The sequence below is a fragment of the Zootoca vivipara genome, chromosome 14, assembly GCF_963506605.1.
Source record: "Zootoca vivipara chromosome 14, rZooViv1.1, whole genome shotgun sequence".
NCBI lineage: Eukaryota > Metazoa > Chordata > Lepidosauria > Squamata > Lacertidae > Zootoca > Zootoca vivipara.
In genome coordinates, this window is record NC_083289.1 from 38,129,517 (window position 1) to 38,148,688 (window position 19,172).

At 40.6% G+C, this 19,172-nt stretch overlaps 1 protein-coding gene across 6 annotated transcripts in view; it reads left to right on the top strand.

The window, feature by feature from the left end:
* MRTFB (myocardin related transcription factor B) overlaps positions 1 to 19,172 on the top strand; it is a 93,458-nt gene that overhangs the window by 26,936 nt on the left and 47,350 nt on the right. Inside the window, exon 1 of one of the 6 annotated variants that reach the window (XM_035132295.2) lies at positions 5 to 14,243. The exons of the other annotated variants lie outside the window; for them this stretch is intronic. The gene's annotated coding sequence lies outside the window, so the exon portion shown is untranslated. Of the gene's footprint in view, positions 1 to 4; positions 14,244 to 19,172 lie in introns of those variants that run through there. 6 annotated transcript variants of the gene reach the window in all.

Here is a 19,172-nt window from a genome sequence, read left to right on the forward strand (position 1 = left end):
GAGTACAAAATATGACAGATATTTGTTGTACCGGTAGCTATTAAACAAAACTGAATTGTTACTTTTTTATTTATTTAAGTGTTCTGTGATTTTACGCCCACTGAAAAAATGAATATCTGAATGTTGTCCAATAATGTTGCAAAATATGTCATATACTCTATCATAAACATTTATACATGTTTCCCTGCTTGAAATACCAGGTGTTCTTCCAGTGCTTGCCTAATACAGTGTTTCTCAACCTTTTTTGGGCCAAGGCACACTTGTTCCATGAAAAAAATCACGAGGCACACCACCATTAAAAAAGTTAAAAAAATTAACTCTGTGCCACCCTATATTGACTATATAATTATGACTGTAAGAAACACTTGCCAATTGCTGTGTGGGTTGCAATCTCCTGTAATAAGGCTTCACAAGCCGCTGATTTCTCTGCCAGCACAATCCTTTGCTCAGCAAGTTTCAGGTTGAGCTCATCCAGCCAGCTTCTTTAAGTTTGTCTAAAACCACCCTCCCGTGGTGGTGGCTGTTGAGAGCTGCGCTCGCTCCGCGTCGTGACCCGGCCGGCTTCCTTTCCGGCGGGTTAGTGTTGAATATTGGTGGCCGCTAGGCACGTGACAATGCAAATCGCCCTTCTCGTCGCCGCACGTCGCGGCACACCAGCCAGCGTCTGGTTGAGAAACGCTGGCCTAATATATTCAGCACATCTGATGAATGCTGAGTACTTCCAAAAATATTAATACAGTATCTAGTTTTGGAGTTATCAGTTTTACATTTACTTTATTGGGCATTTATGGAACTTAGTGGTTGCTAGTTACATCTCTTCCATTTCTGTTTCTTTTGGCTAAGAGACAGGAGATTTTAATCAGGGCATGTCTGTTCTAAAACTGAAACATGTTTCCATTTGGTGTGGTCTTCATTCTTTGCATTTGTTTAGCAAAGCTAACATTTGTATGTGGTCATCTGCTGCTTGTTCCCTGTGCAGTTGTTTCCAAGTACTTGCAGCTTTGTTCTGAGGCATTTGGGTTTACCTTAAAGAGATACCTGGCTATAATTTGTGCAGTCCTAACAGCAAACAATTCTACTGTCTTTTTAAAATTCTATTATAACTTAACATGGAGGCAACTGAGGACAATTTTTAGAATGGGGTTAGAAAGTATCAAGTAAAGAGCAATAGCAAATCCCACCATCTGAAGCAGAAGCAGTGTACAAGAATAACAACACAGTTGTCAACACCACTGTTTCCCATTTCCTCATAATATTCAGATTTCAGCAATGCATTTTACATGGGTCTTCCTCTAAAGCTTACTCATAAATGTCTGTTGGTTCGAAATGCAATAGCCTGATTATTGACTGGAACTAATTAGTCAGAACATAGTTGACCAGTGTTGAAACCACCTTACTGGCTTCTGATCTGTTTAATTTTAAGTGTTGGTGTCAACCTTTTAACATCTAAAGCTGTACTGTATACCTTTTGGGACCCAAGTTTTTAAAGTAAAGGAACCATTCATATAAACTTGCTCAGTTAGAAGGATTGAGTTGTGTCCAATGGGACTTCCTCTTCCCTTCCTGCAAGCCCCTACTGAAATCTGCTCCAGAGAATTCCCTCTAGATTTTGAGAGGTAGAAGGGGAGAGAGGGCAAAGTTTTGTTGTCTGAGAGGAGCGCAGTGTTGGATGCAACCAGTAGTTATCAGAGGCCCTTTTTTAGGTGCCTCTGCTGTCAAAAAGTGAGGTGGATTCCTGAATATCTTCTTCAGGAATGCTCTCCTATAGGATTTGATTAGGTTCTTGCAGGAGGTATTTTTATTGTCTGGCCTTTCAATGCTTTTAATTATTAATCTCTTTAATGTTGCTATGTTTTTTGTTTTTTAGTTTGAGGATGTTTACTTGTGATTATTAGGTGAGGTTTTTACCATTGATCACTGTTTCTTCTATTTGCTATAATTTTGAGATTGTTTTAATGGCTGGTTGAGCCATCTTGAAAATTAAGTTTTGTAAGGTGTGCAGCAAATTCTTTAACAATACCTTGACAAGTTGCACCTTTTTATAGAGGGGTAAACAGAACCATGAATAAAAGTTAACACTTTAATTCAGCAGCTTTCCCCATAATGATACCTCACCGTGCTGTAACTGTATAAATTTTATGAGAAATTGGTGCTTCATTTAATCAGAAAATGTTAGGGTTGTATCCAGTGTTATTCCTACTTAGAGTGGACCCATTGAAATCAATGAACCTAAGTTATGTCTATTAATTTTTATTCTACATATGTAGAATTTTCAGAATGTCAAGCTTTGTGATGAAAATATCTTTATGTGGAAAAGAGAAGGAGATTAGAGCATGAGAACAGATCCAAAAGCACATTACACTGGAAGTAATGCAGTGCTGGTAGGCAACATCTGTATTCCTGTCCTGTGCATGGAAGCACCTTCTCTGAATCAGATCAGTTATCTTTAGCTACCCTTGTCTGTTCAAACTTAATGCTTGCTATGCTTATGCATAAATACTTAACATTGGATGGACCAGCACCTAAGAGCAGCATTAATAAGGCTGTAGTCTTGAAAAGATCTATAAAAAAAGAAATTCTGGCTGAATAGAGTGGGACTTACTTCTGAGAAAACAAGTGTAGGGTCATGCTGTGCATGTATCTAATTTTCTTGGCTTTGGCTCTTCAGCATAAGGAAGGTGGCACAGCGGGTTTGTACAAGAAATGCTACCAAGTTGATTCACAACTTGAAAATGAGTGCTTAGATTTTGTAGCATCTTATTGGTGATTTATTCTGAACAGACTGGATTACTTCCAGCACTCTTTTCAACCTAGAATTTGGACAGGTATTTATTGTAGTTCCGTTTGCAGCCTGAAACAAATTATTCAACCTCTGCGTGTTGTGACTTGATTCTGCAGCTCATATTAAGAGTAAACTTTTTCTGAAAGAAGACACCTTCAGAAAGTTGGCGAGTGTGACTATGTGCAGTGCTTTATTTCATTTGATCATATGCGAGTCAAACTGGTAGTTTCTAGCTTTTTATTTTTTTAAAAAGGTTGATTTGTACATTCAGTACTCAGTTCTTTTATCTTCATTTCCCCATTTCATTGTGGATCTGTTCTGACAAGAATTCTCCTTGTGCATTAACAGTACTATGGTAACAACTGTGGCAGGAATCCATTGCTATTGTCTCATGGAGGTGATGGGCATTCTCGCTGCAGTTTTGATACTTGAGGATGTTTTTTGAGGGGCAAAATAATGGACAGTCAGGTTTGATATTAACTTCAAAGGAATATCTTGATGGTTTGCTTTTTAAATATAGGAGAATAAGGACATTTAAGTTCCCAGGGCTTATGGTATGGTGAGGTGCCAGTTGAGGGGGAGGGGGAGAAAACTGGAGCGGTGAAGAGGGAATTAATCTGCTAAAGCTATAATAGGTTTCTTGAATTGGGTGAAGGGAATAATATTTTCTGAGAAATTTTGTTATGAGTTTTTTGCAGGGAGAAATCTCCCCCACTTTTTTGTTTTGTTTCTTTTTTTAAAAATGAATTCATCACAGTTTTAAATAGTGAGTACCGTCAGACAAAAAAAACAAAACAAAACCACTCTGTTGCTGTTTTACCAGTACATCTGGAGTTTAAAAATAACATCGTACATCATGTCTAATAGAGTTCAGTGGGTCATGGGTACAACCATGAACAGCTTTTTTGATTTCGTCATAAAACCACATATAAGGGGTTCGTCTGTCTTTTCAGCTTGGGATCAAATGTGGACGAAGAGACTGCAGGAAATTTTCTGGCCTGTGAACTGTTTGTTGTACACAGCAAGTAGATAAGATCAGCATTCCCAAAATGTAATACCTTTAAACATGTTCATCAAAAGGCTTTTGGTACCTATCTTGGATTTTGATTCTTGAAGGTCCTTTTCCCTATGTTTAGGGCTGGCAACTTAAATCCAATGTTAGAGATACTTTGTATAGCCTACAGATTTTCTTTAAAGTCCTGTAAACTTCCAGCTTTCCTTTTTGAAAACACTTTTTTTGACTCTCAAGTTAACAGGTTAAGACAGTTTCATCCTGGCAGAGACTCTAAATGGGCAAAATATATGTGATCCTGAATGAATTCCATATATCATGTTGGGCAAGCCTATCATATGATTCCTTAAAGTTTTGGCTCATTTCTTTCAGCCCTTTGTGTTGTTAGTACATGTCATCTTAAGGTTGAAAGGAGTGACAACTCCAGTCCCCCAATTCCAAAATAATGAAATTGTACTTTTGATTTTGGTTTCAAATGCTACCTACACCAGATTAATGTGGTCAGTGTTTTACATATGCTAGCATTTGGGAAGTGTGCAGGAAGACAGCTTTTCATTGGTTTGGAGATTGCACATGAGTTTCTTTATTTAGTATTTAAAACCAAACAAGTATTGTTGCCCAAAGTGAACATGAAGCATTTTTAGTTCTTCATAGTAAAGAAAGCCATTGACCAGTATTCAATAACCATTTTTTGAAGAAATGAAGAACCCGTGGCCTTGCAGATATTGTTGGACTGTAACCCCATCATTCATGATAATTTGCCATGTTAGCTAGTGCTGGTAGGAGTTGAAGTCCAAGCACGTTTTGAGGGCCACAGTTTCTTCATCCCAGTATTATTGCTTAAAGAGGCGCTTGTAGCCTGCATCGGCTTATTACACTAGACAGCTGTGCACAGACTTGTACGTTTCTGAATGTAGCCCTGACATAACATTGGTTCTCTCTAATTTAAGCATCAACTAAATATGACACTGATTCAGATTTACTGGTTACACAGCTTGATCCATGGTTGTCTCCTGTAACTTCAGTGGATTTTAATAATTCCTTTTCACAACTCTGTGTACCCTACCCTAGCAGCTCAGTGTCTGATGTTTTGAAAAAGACTTGAGTGGGGGGGGGAATGATGTGATGTGTGAAATAATTTTGACCCTTGGTGAGAATGTACATGTTATCTAAGGGATGGCATCTCTTATGCTATAAGAAATGCGAAGAGAGACTTTGTATATACTGGTTTCCCGTTCAGTCTGTCATTGTTACTAGTACTGCCAGTTCCCACAATCCTAACATTCCCTGGGCATCAGTCAGTGTCTGCAAGGAACAATTTTCATGTGAAAAGCCCACAGGCCAAGACTCAGTGGTCTCTAGAGAGCTGACCTCTGAAGTTGAGTCTCTTCTGACATTTTCACAAGCTACTTGAAGTGATTTCTGCAGATTCATTCCATTTGGTAAACTTTTGAACAAAATCCCTGTCCTTTTTAGTGAGATTTATTAAAGCCACTTCCCCCTTTCTCAGTGACAGAATGATGCAATTAAGATGGGAGATGTGTCTGGTGACTAAGTATGATGAAAAATATTGTTTACTGATTCTTATTTTTAAGAAGTAGTACAAAAATTGTCCACGGTGTTGTTTTACTTCCAGACATTTCTTGTTGATAATGAGGTATTTTGCTGGTAATTAATGTATACTTTTTAAAACTAGTTTTTTTAAATTATCTTTTGGGGGGATGCTAAGTGTAGTGGTTCTCTGTAGATGAATGTTGATAATTTTCTAGTTTCATTGAAATTACCCTTAGCAGTGTTGTATGCTACTGATGTTCTAAAAATGACCTGTCATCAGGAAAAGATATTGGTGGAATAATTGTCAAAGAATGGGTTACTGTAAGTGTTGCAAATACTTTTTGTTCCATGAACACACTTCAAATGTCTTGCTTTTCTTTCTTCACCCCTCCCCCTAAAAGTTATAAAGAGAGAGAGAGAGAACACATACACTTTCCTTTTTCAAGGGTTCTGTGTAAAATACAGCTTCAATAGTGTTAAAATGCGTGGGTGTAGTCAAGATTTATTTTAGGGGGGGACTTTATGTTGAGGGGCAGAATTGTGATATCTGTGATGCAACTGGTCAGTTAGTTAAGGATTTCTATTTATTTACTTGATTTAGGTGGGACAGCTGCTCCCTCTGCCCCTCCTGGCTACACCCATGTTAAAATGAATCCTCTTGAATTTGCATGGTGTTTCACAGGGTCCTATCGCAGCAACCATTAAATTAAAGCTTACATTGGCAGACTGCAAAGTAAAAAAAATCATAGATGTGTCTGGGACAAAAACACTGATTCAAGCCATGGATCCTCATCATGGTTCTTTTTTACATAGGATATCAGTCAATTATATCTATGCACTTAGAGGTGACTTACGATTTGACTCATGATTTTAGGGCATAGTTTGTAAACAATTATGAGAATCCATAAGGATTTGTGCCTCACACCCATGTTTTTGCACCAAGGCAGTACTAGAAAGGGCCAGATCTTTGATTTTTATGGTTCAATCAGTGGAGACAGATGGGATATATGACTTGATAGAAGGGTGGGTGTGTCTGTCTGCCTGGGGACAGGTAGCCCATTACAAACTTACGAAATTTCAAGTGGATCCATTTTACTAGATTGTGTGCGTTCCATCTCTCTGTTTCTCTGGTACCTTATTTCTCCCGACTCTTGTAGCACCATGTCTTCTCCACATTGCACAGTCTGTTTTCCTCCCCCATTCCCAATCTCAAATCTCTCCCCTTTTTCTCATACCATGTCAGGTGCTTCACTGTCTGTTCAGCTGCTGATGTGCTGATCTAAGACTTGGAAACCACATAGTGCAAGAGATTACAAAAAGTTCATTGAAAACTAAACACAGCAACACTATTACGCCAACACCACATACAGCTGAAAGAGGAACTGGGAAAGAGTGTCCACCTTCCCACTTCCTGTTTCACATTCATGCATTTCAAGGCTCAGATTGGTAGCTGATGAAAAAGCTATATATGTGAAATATATTCTTATGAGGAAAAACTGCCACAAACACATCTAAGGGAGCCCAACTCTTCACTTTACTGAATGTTCACATTTAAGGCCTGTTCTTTGATTTTAAAGCAGCCATGGGGAGGGCCCAATCAGGATTCGAACAACAGAGGGTTGTTCGGGAAAGAGGGTTTAATTGAGTCCCCCAGTGAAATCCCTTTTTCCCAGGGCAAATTGCAACGTTGAGGGTTTACAGTTTTGGGGGCACAGACAGCTGCTATTTTAAAAAGAAAACTGATTTATTAAAACTGTGATTGTACATTTTAACATAATGTGTACTTTAGTTCTGTGTTTTAATAGCTCATATATTCATGTTTTATTGTTTTTAATTATTGCTTCCCCACCCTATGTGTTTAGCGGTTTCTATTTTAGCTGTAGAGTCCCTGTCAGGGAAATGGGCAGGATATAATAATAATAATAATAATAATAATAATAATAATAATAATAATAATCGTGGTAGCAATCCTATATCCAATTTGCTTTACTACAAGCTGACATTTATAAGGATTTTGCTTTTAAACTTTTATATTATTGTTGCACACCACCCCAATCTCTGAGTGATGTGAGATTCCAGAGGCTCCAGGCAATAACCCGGAGCTTTCATTTTTCATTCAGAATGATGCATAGTGGACACTGGGGTATTTTTATGATATATTGTTTATTTACACATATATACAACCTGAGCCTTGCTTCTCCCATAGTCACAACCTTAGATTCAAAATAGAAATCAAGTATTGCTTCCTCTCTCTCCCCAGCTCCCTGCTTTTCTTTTACCTAACATCACTTCACTCTCTCCTCTCAACTTTAGCTTTGTCCTTCTAACTATCCATGAGTTGAGGGAAGGTGCCCCAGGCTATTTGCCATCTCACACTGAACCATTTAATTTGTTCCCCTTAATGGCCAATTACTCAGGTGATCACCTCACCAGGAAGTTAACCTGGCACCTCCACCTCACAAAGTCACTCCATGCGGCCGGCACTGCAGGAGCGCAATCAGCTGTGAAGCGGCGCTCCAAGAGCTCCGCTTAACAGCTGGTCGTGCTCCCGCCTTGCTGGCTGCATCCCCGCACTCCACCTTCTCATCCACCGTCGTCCCTGCCGCTTCCGTGCTTGCCACCACCGCTGGGCTCACTGCTTCTTCCTTGCCTGGCCCAGCCAAGGAGCTTGGAGCGCCCTGCAGCAGCCTCCGCCTGGCCCAGCCAAGGACGCCTGCCGCTCCGCCACCCGGAACTGGCGGCTGCTGCAGCGCCAAACACTCAAGAGAGCCCAGCAGCGCCCTGAGCCAGCGCCCTGAGCCGTAAAAACCGTACCGGTAATAAAAAAAAATAAGACACCCCACCGAAAGTAAGCCACCCTGTGTTTTTTTGAGGAAAGAAAGTTATAAGACGGTGTCTTAAAAAGGGGGAAACATGGTAGATCCAGGGGTTAGAAAGGCCTCAGCTTTCTTCCCCTCCCAACTCATAACATTATAAAACGTGTGTGATTGGTGTGTGTTTGTGGTCTGTTTGTGTGTGAAAGAGTGGATGTGACCACACCAATCTTTTGGAGGTTTGGCCAACAGTAAATGCAGCCCTTGGGCCAAAAAAAGTTATCCAGCCTTGTTTTATAGCATTCTCAAGAAAAAATGAAATGATCAGTCTCATGGAGGGGTACTGAACTACTTCTTTTATCTGAGCTAGTCCGTAATCTGTGTTTTTGGTTTTCTGTCAGTTTGAAAAACAACAACCAAAAGGCTTGTTCAGCTTGACATTATGAGGAGAGGGAGAATGGATCCCATAAGATAAGGTCCAAGCAGTATTAAATACTTGTTTGTGCATTTACGTCATGTTTAATGAGGCAATAAAATTGTCCACATATGTTCCTGTTTTCATTTCTCATGTAAATGATACTTGAAATTGAAGCTAGCCATGCTCCCAAAGTTCTAGGCAGACTGGCGTAGTTGAGATAACAGAGGATGCATCATTTCCTATAGAGCCTTTCTTAAAAAATTTTGTGGTTGTTTCCCCTAGCCCTGATGTTTCTTGAGGTGAATTGGATGGTGTGAATGCAAACTATTTGTAAATCTGTGGGAAATGTGATGTTAAGAGATTATTTATATGGTTTATTTTGTTGATGACACAGCAGATGTTGGGAAGAAGTAGTGAAGGGCCTTTGAGCAGAATGCTCAAAACAAGCATGCTGCTTGTCGACATTAATCCATAGTTTGTTTTAAGACCAAATGACTGCAGTATATGGGATTGTCCTTGGTTCTGGTTTGGAAGCTCCAGCTTGTGCAGAAAGAAATGACCAGACTGCTTCCCTGGCCAAAGACATGTGATTGTGACACACCATTGTTATGGCATCTGCACTGGCTGTATGTCTGCTACTGAGCCAGGTTCAAGGTCGTATTGATTTACAAAGCCCTGTGCAATGTAGTTCCAGGGTACTCTGGGGATTACCCTAACCTAACCTTTATATTCCAGCTTGATCACGGAGATCATCTACAGGACCGTCGTTGGTCATTTCCTATGTTTGCCAGACTCATTTGACAATGAAAAGAAACCAAGTCTTTAGTGTCGTTGGCTCAGTCCTGTGGAATGCCCAGTCCTGTGGAATTCATCAGGCTCTTCTGTTTCAACTTTTAAATGCCTGCTAAAAACTTTTCTACTTGTTCAGTTTATGCAGGAAATTAAGAATGCATATTTGCATAACAGTTAGCTTTTTTTAATTTTAGCACCTTAATTTTTATATTGTATGATTTTGCATATAATTATTGTAAACTGCTCTGATATTTCCAATGATTAGCGGTCTATAAATATTTCAATCAATAAATAAAGCAATAGGCTTTGTGAACCACACCATTGTGTTTGCTTAACACCATCATTACAGTCCAAATGGGATTGTTTCATGCCAGGCAAATATATTCTCTTTAACATGAAATAAATTTATCTAACATGCCTTTCATGTTTAAGCTTGCTTTTACAAAAACAACAACCATGAGTGATAAATTTTACTCACAGCAGCCCCATTGAAATTAATGAACATAGCTAATTTAGGTCCGTAAATTTAAAAGTACAACTTCATTAAATACCATTCCATATTTACTTGGTACATTAATGTCATTAATGTAATGTGCTATGGTCCATGGGGTCACGAAGAGTCGGGCACGACTCAACGACTAAACAACAACAATGTAATGTTTAGTCTTCCAGAAGAAAATCTAGTCATAATTTTAATGATTTTGATAGGGTGTTCATAATATGGGATCTTATCTGGCAGCTACTGAAATCAACTGAAATACTTCTTATTGACTTGTATAAAAATATTGAAATGTTAGTTATCAAATGAATGTTAAATGTATGTTTGATTACAGCTTTCTTCGTTTGGTGCAGTGCTTCAAAACATACTTCAAAGGGTCAGTTGTAGTAGTTCATCTGAAGAGACTCTCATTAGATCAGACATTTTTGGGAAGGCTTCTATGTCACCTTCCTGTTTCCATGTTTACGGTACCATGCCAACATACCATTGTGAAACATTGGTCTGTATGAAATCCTACTTGATTTCTTTTAACAAATTAGTTTTATAATTGCATGAATTTCTTTAAACTGCAAGAGACAGTTGTTCAGCAATTAAATCCACATGTTTGCTTCTCTTGCTACATAGTTCAAAGCTGTAATAAGTGTATAAAAACTTTGAAGCAATTAGTTGTTACAGCAATGATTGCTTTCTTTACAAAAAAAAAATGCTACAACTTTTGAACTGTTGATACTCCTGGTTTGTAGTGTTCTAGTGATCAGACTAATACAAGAACAGGATATCCTCCTACATTCTTAGTAGACATAAGTACATTTTCTCTGGTCGTTGAGCTGTTTTTTTAAGAGCACGTCCACATGTTTATTAAAAGCACCTAGCTGTTCCCTTTCTTCCTCCTCCTTATCTTACCCAAGTGTCATACAAATGCTATTAGTTCACATTTATTTGAATGCAGGGATAGACAACACAGTGCTCACTGGGTTGGTGTTTCTTGTTATTTTAAGTCACTTTTTAATTGAAATGGCAGGCACTTTGGTCATCCTTGGAGGGGCTTTTCAGAATGTGTTAGTGGTGGGGTGCGAGAGATAAATTTGGGCAGAGAGGGGGGGCAAGGTATGTGTGACTGTGCATAGATGAAGTATATGAGTGCATGTGTGTGAGGCAGGTGCTTGTGTGCATGTGGTTTTTATGTGTGCAGTGTGTGTGTGTGTGTGTTGTGTGTGCTAGAGTGAGTAGCCACCTTGTATACTTTACCTAGTGCTGGGGAATGGACCCTTTTATTAATAGATAGCAACTACATAAGTGTGTGTGTCCGGGGGAATCAATATTGTGTGATTTCCACAGTCAGCACCAGCAGGTCATTGATGACTTCCTCCCATGGAAAGCATGAGATTCTCTGACAGGGAAGGGGGACAGCAGCAATAACTGTACTTTCCCTGCTTTTGTGTTGTGCCAATGACAGACAGCATTTTTTCTTATGCTACACTCGCATGGCAGCAGGGCCGTCTCAAGGATATCTGGTGCCGTGGTTCAAAGATCCCTCCGGCGCCCCCCTCCCCCATTTCACCTTTTTACAGCAGGGAAGAGGCGGAGGCTCCGGGGCTCGACCTTGGTGGCCGGCCACCTCCTGGCAGCCCTCATGCACTGCAAGGGTTTAGCGAAGCGCCCACACGTTGTGGTGGGCCTTGGCGCTTCGGCAGCTCCCGCCGCCATGCCCTGAGGGCCCCTTCGCCGAGGGGGAGATGGGAAAGGCAAGAGGCAGCCCTCTGGGTGGGCAGCACTCCGATGGGATGGAGGCTCCGGGCGCCGCTTGGCATGGCAGAGGCGGGCGAGGGCAGCTAGCTGATGCGGGGAGGCGCCGCGTCCGGCCTCTGCCTCTTCCGTGGCGCCCTCCAGCGCCCTCCAGAACTTGGCACCGTGGTTCTCTGCGCCACTAGCCTCTATGGCTAAGACACCCCTGCATGGCAGCCCATTTTGTGACTGGCACCCACAGCACTTCCTCAAAATTCAAAATGTGTCTGCGAGTCCAAAAAGGTTGACAATCCTTTCTACCAACCATAGGCATTAGAAGAGAGCTTGGCCAGCCCACCTGACAGGAATAGAGGAAATCAACAAGCTGGTTGGTTTGATCAGGATATGAGAAACAGTTTTAAAATTCCTATGAAGCTATCCGCTTGTCAGTTTTACCCCTTACCATTTTTGCTGTCCTTGCTTCCTTTCTCTCAGCTATGCTGTTTGAAAGGTCTTACGCCCCAAGGAGTGAAGCTCATGGATTTATTAACACACCCTTGTCATCCTGCTGGCATGCAATTCTTTTTTACATTCTTTTTTACATTACTGTATAGTAACCCAAACTGTTATAATGGTAGTACAATAGCACTGACATCAATAATTTGAATTCACTTCTATCTAGTTTCAGGCCTGGGCTCAACACTGAAACACTCTTGATTGTCTTGATGAGCAATCTATTCTGGGAGTTGGAGAAGGACTGATGGAGTGTGACCCTGTTATTTTTCATGGTCTTTCAGTTTCTTTTGTTATCATTGGCCATGGTATTCTTCTGAAGCAGCTGTTGGGATCAGGGACGATGGAATCCAGTGGTTCTGGTCCTTCCCCACTGACCTGTTTCAGAAGGTGGTGATGGGAGGCTATTGCTCTACTCCAGGAATGTCTAACTGGTTGACCCCCGGTTGATATTAGTTGATCGCAGTCGATCTGCGGGGGGAAAGGAGCACCTGGATCCGCCCCCTCGCTCTTTCCTGTATTCGTGCACTATTTCAAGAATGGAAGAGGGAGTTACCGCTGGCAGGATTACTTCTTGTTTATCGATTAATGGTGTGCTCCCCTCCCCCCCAAAATCGGCAGATGTATTTGCTATTTCCCCTTAAAAAGGTCAATAACTTTGGCACCCCCCTAAAAAAAACTCAACAACTTTGGCTTGCCCCCCCCCCCCCAAAGGTCAGCAACTGTGGGTAGATCACAGTCTCTTGGGAGTTTGACGTTTCTGCTCTACTCCATGGCAGTTAGGCTGTTGTATAGCACATTTTGAAGCTGGGTGGCAATGTTCAAAGCAGCACACTCTACTGATTTAATATCTTACTTTCTAAGACATGGAAAACTTTCAGTCAGTTGTGTAGGTTGCTACAGTTGAAAGAAAAGCAATTCTAAAACTGTTAACACAGGAGGAATGATTTAAAAAAAATCATGAATTCACTTCTGTTCTATTTGCAATGCAATAATTAGGGCTTGAGACTGCAATCCTATACACAGTTACACAGGTGTAAGTCCCATTTTTACTTAATAAGACTTACTTTTGTGTAGGGATTTACACAATTGCCCGGTAAGAAATGTTTTTTGTTTTTGTTCAGTGCAGAACACAGAAAAGGGCATTGTTGGTAGATGATGGCATTTGTTGTTGTTGTTTAGTCGTGTCTGACTCTTCGTGACCCCATGGACCATAGCACACGAGGCACTCAGGCCTTGCACTGCCTCTCGCAGTTTGGTCAGATGATGGCATACATACATAATATTGGAAGATGAGCAGATGGATCAACTTTGCTGTTGTGGATAATGTTATTAATGTTATTAGGTCCTGTAATAGTGCTGCCAAAATAGATATACAGGCAGAGTTGAAATCTGGCTCTACCACAGGCTCTGGTTGCTCTGACCATATCCGTGCTGTGTATCCTGTTCTGAACGGTGAGTAGCTGTTTTAGATTGGGAGGCTGTCTTGTCTGTAAGCCAGTACAGAGCTTTGAGAGGGCCAACTTAAAACAACTACTCACTCACAAGAAGAGGACAAAACTTCATGCATCTGATGGAGTGTAGTCTATGAAAGCTTTTGTCCTGTTTTGAGCAGCTCATAATCACATGTTGAGCTTGCACGCTTCTGTTAGTTTTGGTTACAAATTAGGTTACAAAAATGTATTAAATTTGGGAAGATGAGCATTAATGATGCAGAAGAATATAGAGCTCTTAAGGAAATCTATTAGTGTTTCAGCTTTTTGCTGTGTTTTATATTCTTTCTATGAGTCCTTAGTTTCTTTGCACAGAAACTAAAGAGTTAAATAATGTTTATCTGAATATGCTCATGGTCTCAGGGCTCACAAACTTGAGTGAACACTTGATTGGCTCATCTACAAATGCCCTTTTCATGAGAGGAGATTTCTGTGAGTGAAGAGAGAAGATTGTTTCCTTGTATTGTTAAAGGGTCTGGGGAAGCCCTTTTGAATGGTTGATCATTTTTGGAAATTCTTGATATTTTCTTGGATTGTGATGAATCTACCTCCATTTGAAGTTCTTCGGGTTCGATTATTTCTGCTCTCCACACTTTTTTGCCTCGCAGATTTTGCATATTCTGAGAGTTCAGCATCATCCATGTAAGTAATTGACACCTTTTTCACTTTTTCACAGGAAAAATATTAAGCTTTTCATTTTATTTTATTTTATTGAAAGTGTGCTTTAATGTTCTTGCTTAAAGTACGTATGTTTTTCATACAGAAACTATTTGCATTGTGCGGGAAAAGCTTCAGAATTGCTGAAATATTGACACTCTTTTTAAAATAAGCAGTCAGTCACAGAGTTTCTGCTAAATACCAGGTTTTCCATTAAGGTAGGGATAACACCATTTGCCAATGTGCAGGATGCTTTAGCAAATTATCCTGTTTGTGTTATTTCAGTGAATTTTCTTGTTTTGCAAAGATAAATTGAAAACTGGAGGGAGGCACCTTTATAAAAAGGGCCTTATTCCTTAAAATATTATTAGAACATGTAAGAAAAACTGGTCCATGCACTGAGAAACCACCTTATACAAAATAATCAACAGTTAGCTCTAAATAGAAAGTTATATTTTATTGTAACTTGGTCAAAAAAGTCTTAATTCTATCTCCACATTACAGTGTCAATTGCAGTACAAAAATTCCATCAAACTGACTAGTGACACTCTTTTAGAATAGGAAGCCCCCCCTATTCCTTTAACAATGCTTTGTGGTCCTTTATGCATTGATATGCTATGGGATAATATTAATTTTAGATACCCTTGCCCTAATCCAGACTGATTATACACGTGGGGGGTTAAGTGAGCACGCTGGGATTTTGCGTAATCATGCATTTCCCTGTTCACTGCATTGTGGACCATGCTCAGCATATATCTATATCATCTATATCTATATCTATATCATCTATATCTATATCTTCCCATTGCATGGCCCCCACATTGTAGTGGTTGAGGCAATCATGTGTGCATTGGATTTTTTTTTTGGGATGGAAACAGAGATAATAGCTTTAATGAATGAATTTATTTATGGAAGATCAAGCATATTTTAAAGTGGAATTTATTTTGTGTACCAGTTCTGCGCATATTCTAGGTTTGCAACCCAATCACAGGTTGCATGAATCTGTATTTTTTCATCTGTTTTTAAATCTTATATTCAAGAGTTAGCCCCAGACAGTAGGTCAGGGTTGAAATATTTCCAGATAATCCCTTTCATAGTACAATTTACCTGTCTTAATATACAGCATGCAAGTCAACCATATACAGTATGTGTTATAATTGTGGGAACTACTGATGCTGCTATCCCATATCTAAAGCCAGTGTAATGACAGATGGCTGACAATGCACCAGTTTTTGTTCAATGGTGACATGGTTTCTAGTATTAAAAGTGAGTTTGATCACATTTTCTAACATTCTTGTTCTCTGAAGCACTCAAATTGTTTTCCTGTTACAATTGAAAACAACATTTTGAGCCTGACTTTCACAATGAAAGTCTTCCACTCCAAAGTTGAAATCCATCATACCCATTTCCAACTGAAAGTAGATCTTGTAATGGAAAATCTTACCCTGAATTGTAGCCAGCAGTGGCTGAGAAATCTCAGGATACATGGCCTTTCTAATCCAGTAATTAGTACTTTTAATGCTTTTTTATTCTGTGAAGATTTTTTGAATAGGAGATTAGATGAGCACCTCTTAGGATACTTTAGGACTGGACAGTCCTACTATTGCAAAGGGTTGAAAGCCCACAAGGTGTGGGGCGAAACTGCTGCAGCTCTCACCATGGGAGCTGGAGCTTGGATGGCGGCTAACAGATTGAGGTTGAATCCTGACAAGACAGAAGTACTATTTCTGGGGGACAGGAGGCGGGCAGGTGTGGAGGACTCCCTGGTCCTGAATGGGGTAACTGTGCGCAGCCTGTGAGTCATTTTGGACTCACAGCTGTCCATGGAGGCGCAGGTTAATTCTGTATCCAGGGCAGCTGTTTATCAGCTCCATCTGGTACGCAGGCTGAGACCCTACCTGCCTGCGGACTGTCTCGCCAGAGTGGTTCATGCTCTAGTTATCTCTCGCTTCGACTACTGCAATGCGCTCTATGTGGGGCTACCTTTGAAGGTGACCAGGAAACTACAATTAATCCAGAATGCGGCAGCTAGACTGGTGACTGGGAGCAGCTGCCGAGACCACATAACACCGGTCTTGAAAGACCTACATTGGCTCCCAGTACGTTTCTGAGCACAATTCAAAGTGTTGGTGCTGACCTTTAAAGCCCTAAATGGCCTCGGTCCAGTATACCTGAAGGAGCGTCTCCACCTCCATCGTTCTGCCTTCTGGCGGTTACCTCGCTGCGAGAAGCCAAGTTACAGGGAACCAGGCAGAGGGCCTTCTCGGTAGTGGCGCCCGCCCTGTGGAATGCCCTCCCACCAGATGTCAAAGAGAAAACCAACTACCAGACTTTTAGAGGACATCGGAAGGCAGCCCTGTTTAGGGAAGCTTTTAATGTTTAATAAATTAATATTTCTGTTGGAAGCCGCCCAGAGTGGCTGGGGAAACCCAGCCAGATGGGTGGGGTATAAATAATAAATTATTATTATTATTATTATTATTATTATTATTATTATTATGAGGCACTTTCACCCCAGTGTCTTGTGGGCCAGGACGATGCAGCTTCTTTGCACAACTCAGCTGGTGGGGGGCAGAAGATCTACTGCTCCTCCAGCTGAGTGAGCTGTGGTGTTCCTGCCGCTCACACACAAGCGTTGGGGACCTCAGGGCTTCTTTGCATGGCTCAGCTGGGGGGGGGCAGGAAGGCTCCCCGCCCCAGCTGAGTGAGCTCCATGCTTTTCCAGCTCATGTGCGACTCCACAGTGCGAGGCATCGGGGCTTGCTCCTCTGGGGGGCAGGAGCAGTATAAGGAAGCCAAGGGAGGAACAAGCTGTATTGGCTCGGTGATACAGCTTGCTCCTCTCTCTGTGGTATGAGGGGCAGAGTGATGACAGCTTCACCTGGCGGTATATTACGGGTGAAACTGCTGCTGCTCCTGAGTCCCTCTGCTACCAGTGGCCCAAAGTTGAAAGCGGCGCTGGTAGCAGAGGGACTCAAGAGTGGCATCAGTTTCATTCACAATATACCGCTATCACACTCTGCTCCTCATACTGGTCCTGGGTGATGGATCAATACATTCCAGTGTTAAGCTAAGTATCTTCTCAGAAGCTCCAGACAGCATAAAAATGTAAAGCCACCCTACAGGTAACATGTAAATACTGAATCAAACTATGGCCTCCTACTGCCAAACTGCTCAAAGCTAAGCCATGGAGTCTGGTCTTGCTCCAGATAAACTACAACCTGTAGCTACAGTTTCTTCTTGGCTTACCACTTGTGGTTTGTTTTGGGAAACAAACCATGAGACCAGGTTTGGTTGTAATGCTAACCCATGGCTTAGCTCTGAGTAGCACAGTAGCAGCAGGACCAAAGAAGGAGTGAAATGGCTACAATTTTTGTTCGGAGTTTCCACACACTTTCTCATTCACACTTAGTCATGGTTTGGTTTGGGGAACCAGACCTGTGTCTCACGGTCTCGTAGCCCCACCCAGCTATTTTCTAGGAAAGGATGTGGACACTGAGACATATGTATAGAGCAGCAAATCTTTTTCACCCACCCTTGCATCAACCCCAAGACTTTCTAATACATTCAAGTAACATATCTTATCATGTTATGCTAGAGAGGTTAAATCAAGAAATGCTAATTGGGACTTAATTTGGATTTGATAGTGTGTTCTGGTATCCTAAAGGTATCTGTTATAAAATGTTTGTGGGAATGGTTACACAACAGAGTAATTGCTTCTCTCTTCTCAGATAGAAATAGCTGGCTAGAACAGCCTTTGAAGCAATTCATTGCTCATTTCTACAGAATGCACATTAAATCTAACTGTTCGTTAATGGTCTTGAGGGAAGCACGATAGTGGGGCAGTATGATGCTGGTTAGCACATTGGATGACTTTAAGTTGGAAAAAATGGCATAATTGGAGTAATATCAAAGCATATGCTTGTACCAAAGCTTTCTGTGTCCTGAAAAATTAGCCAGCCTACCATGTTGCTGGAGGGGCTCTGCATTACTCAGTATTGTTTATACTCTTGCATTGTTAGGAGCTGTAGTAATGTAATATTTCCCATATTCTGTCTTGAAAGAAAAGGACATTGAGACTGAGGGAAAGGGGGTGGTAATAAGTTATTTCCTTATCAAAGTTTTATGAATATAGTTATCTTGTTCATATATATTTTTGTCAGCAAAAGCTGATAAAGTATTTAAAATAACTACTATATGCATAATGTTCTCTGAGTCTCTTTCAAATATGTGAGCCAAGAAAATCCTTCTTTTTCTCTTTCTTTTCTTTATGAATTTGTAAAAAATAATACTCTGGTGTAATTGTGTAAGAATATATTGACCCTGCCAAATTTGATATCCATCCTTGGGGAATTGTTTGTTTTCACTGCAATTGCCAGGAAGCCCTTTTTTGGCTGGCCCTCACTTCTCAACAGTATGGCTTATTTTTTCTCACGCTTAATAAATAATAGTTGTACTGAAGTGGTGGGAAAACTAAGTTGATTTATGAAGTTGTTAGTGTTTTTGAACAGTAAAAAGATCACCATGAAAGAAGATTTATTATAACATAAAGATTGATCTCACTCCATGTGGATAGAAGGGTGAGATCATTTTAAACCATATGCATGACAAACATTATCTTTCCCCATCAATGGGACTACATGTTACTGAATGATTAAAGTTAGGAATAAGGCATTTAAAAAACACAGGAAGGAAGAAGAAATTTAGCAAGCTGCGTAGAAAGCAACAAAAAGAATTAAATTCTACATCTAGGAGGATACATTTTCATAGGGAACAATTTTCAGCTTGAACCATGGGGGAACCAGGGGAGAGGTTGACAGTAGAATTGGATACTCCAATCAAACATGACCATGTGGAACTGGATACAGCTCAAGTGGCAGAGTTGGGCCATTGGTAACTTTTAAAAATCCAGGA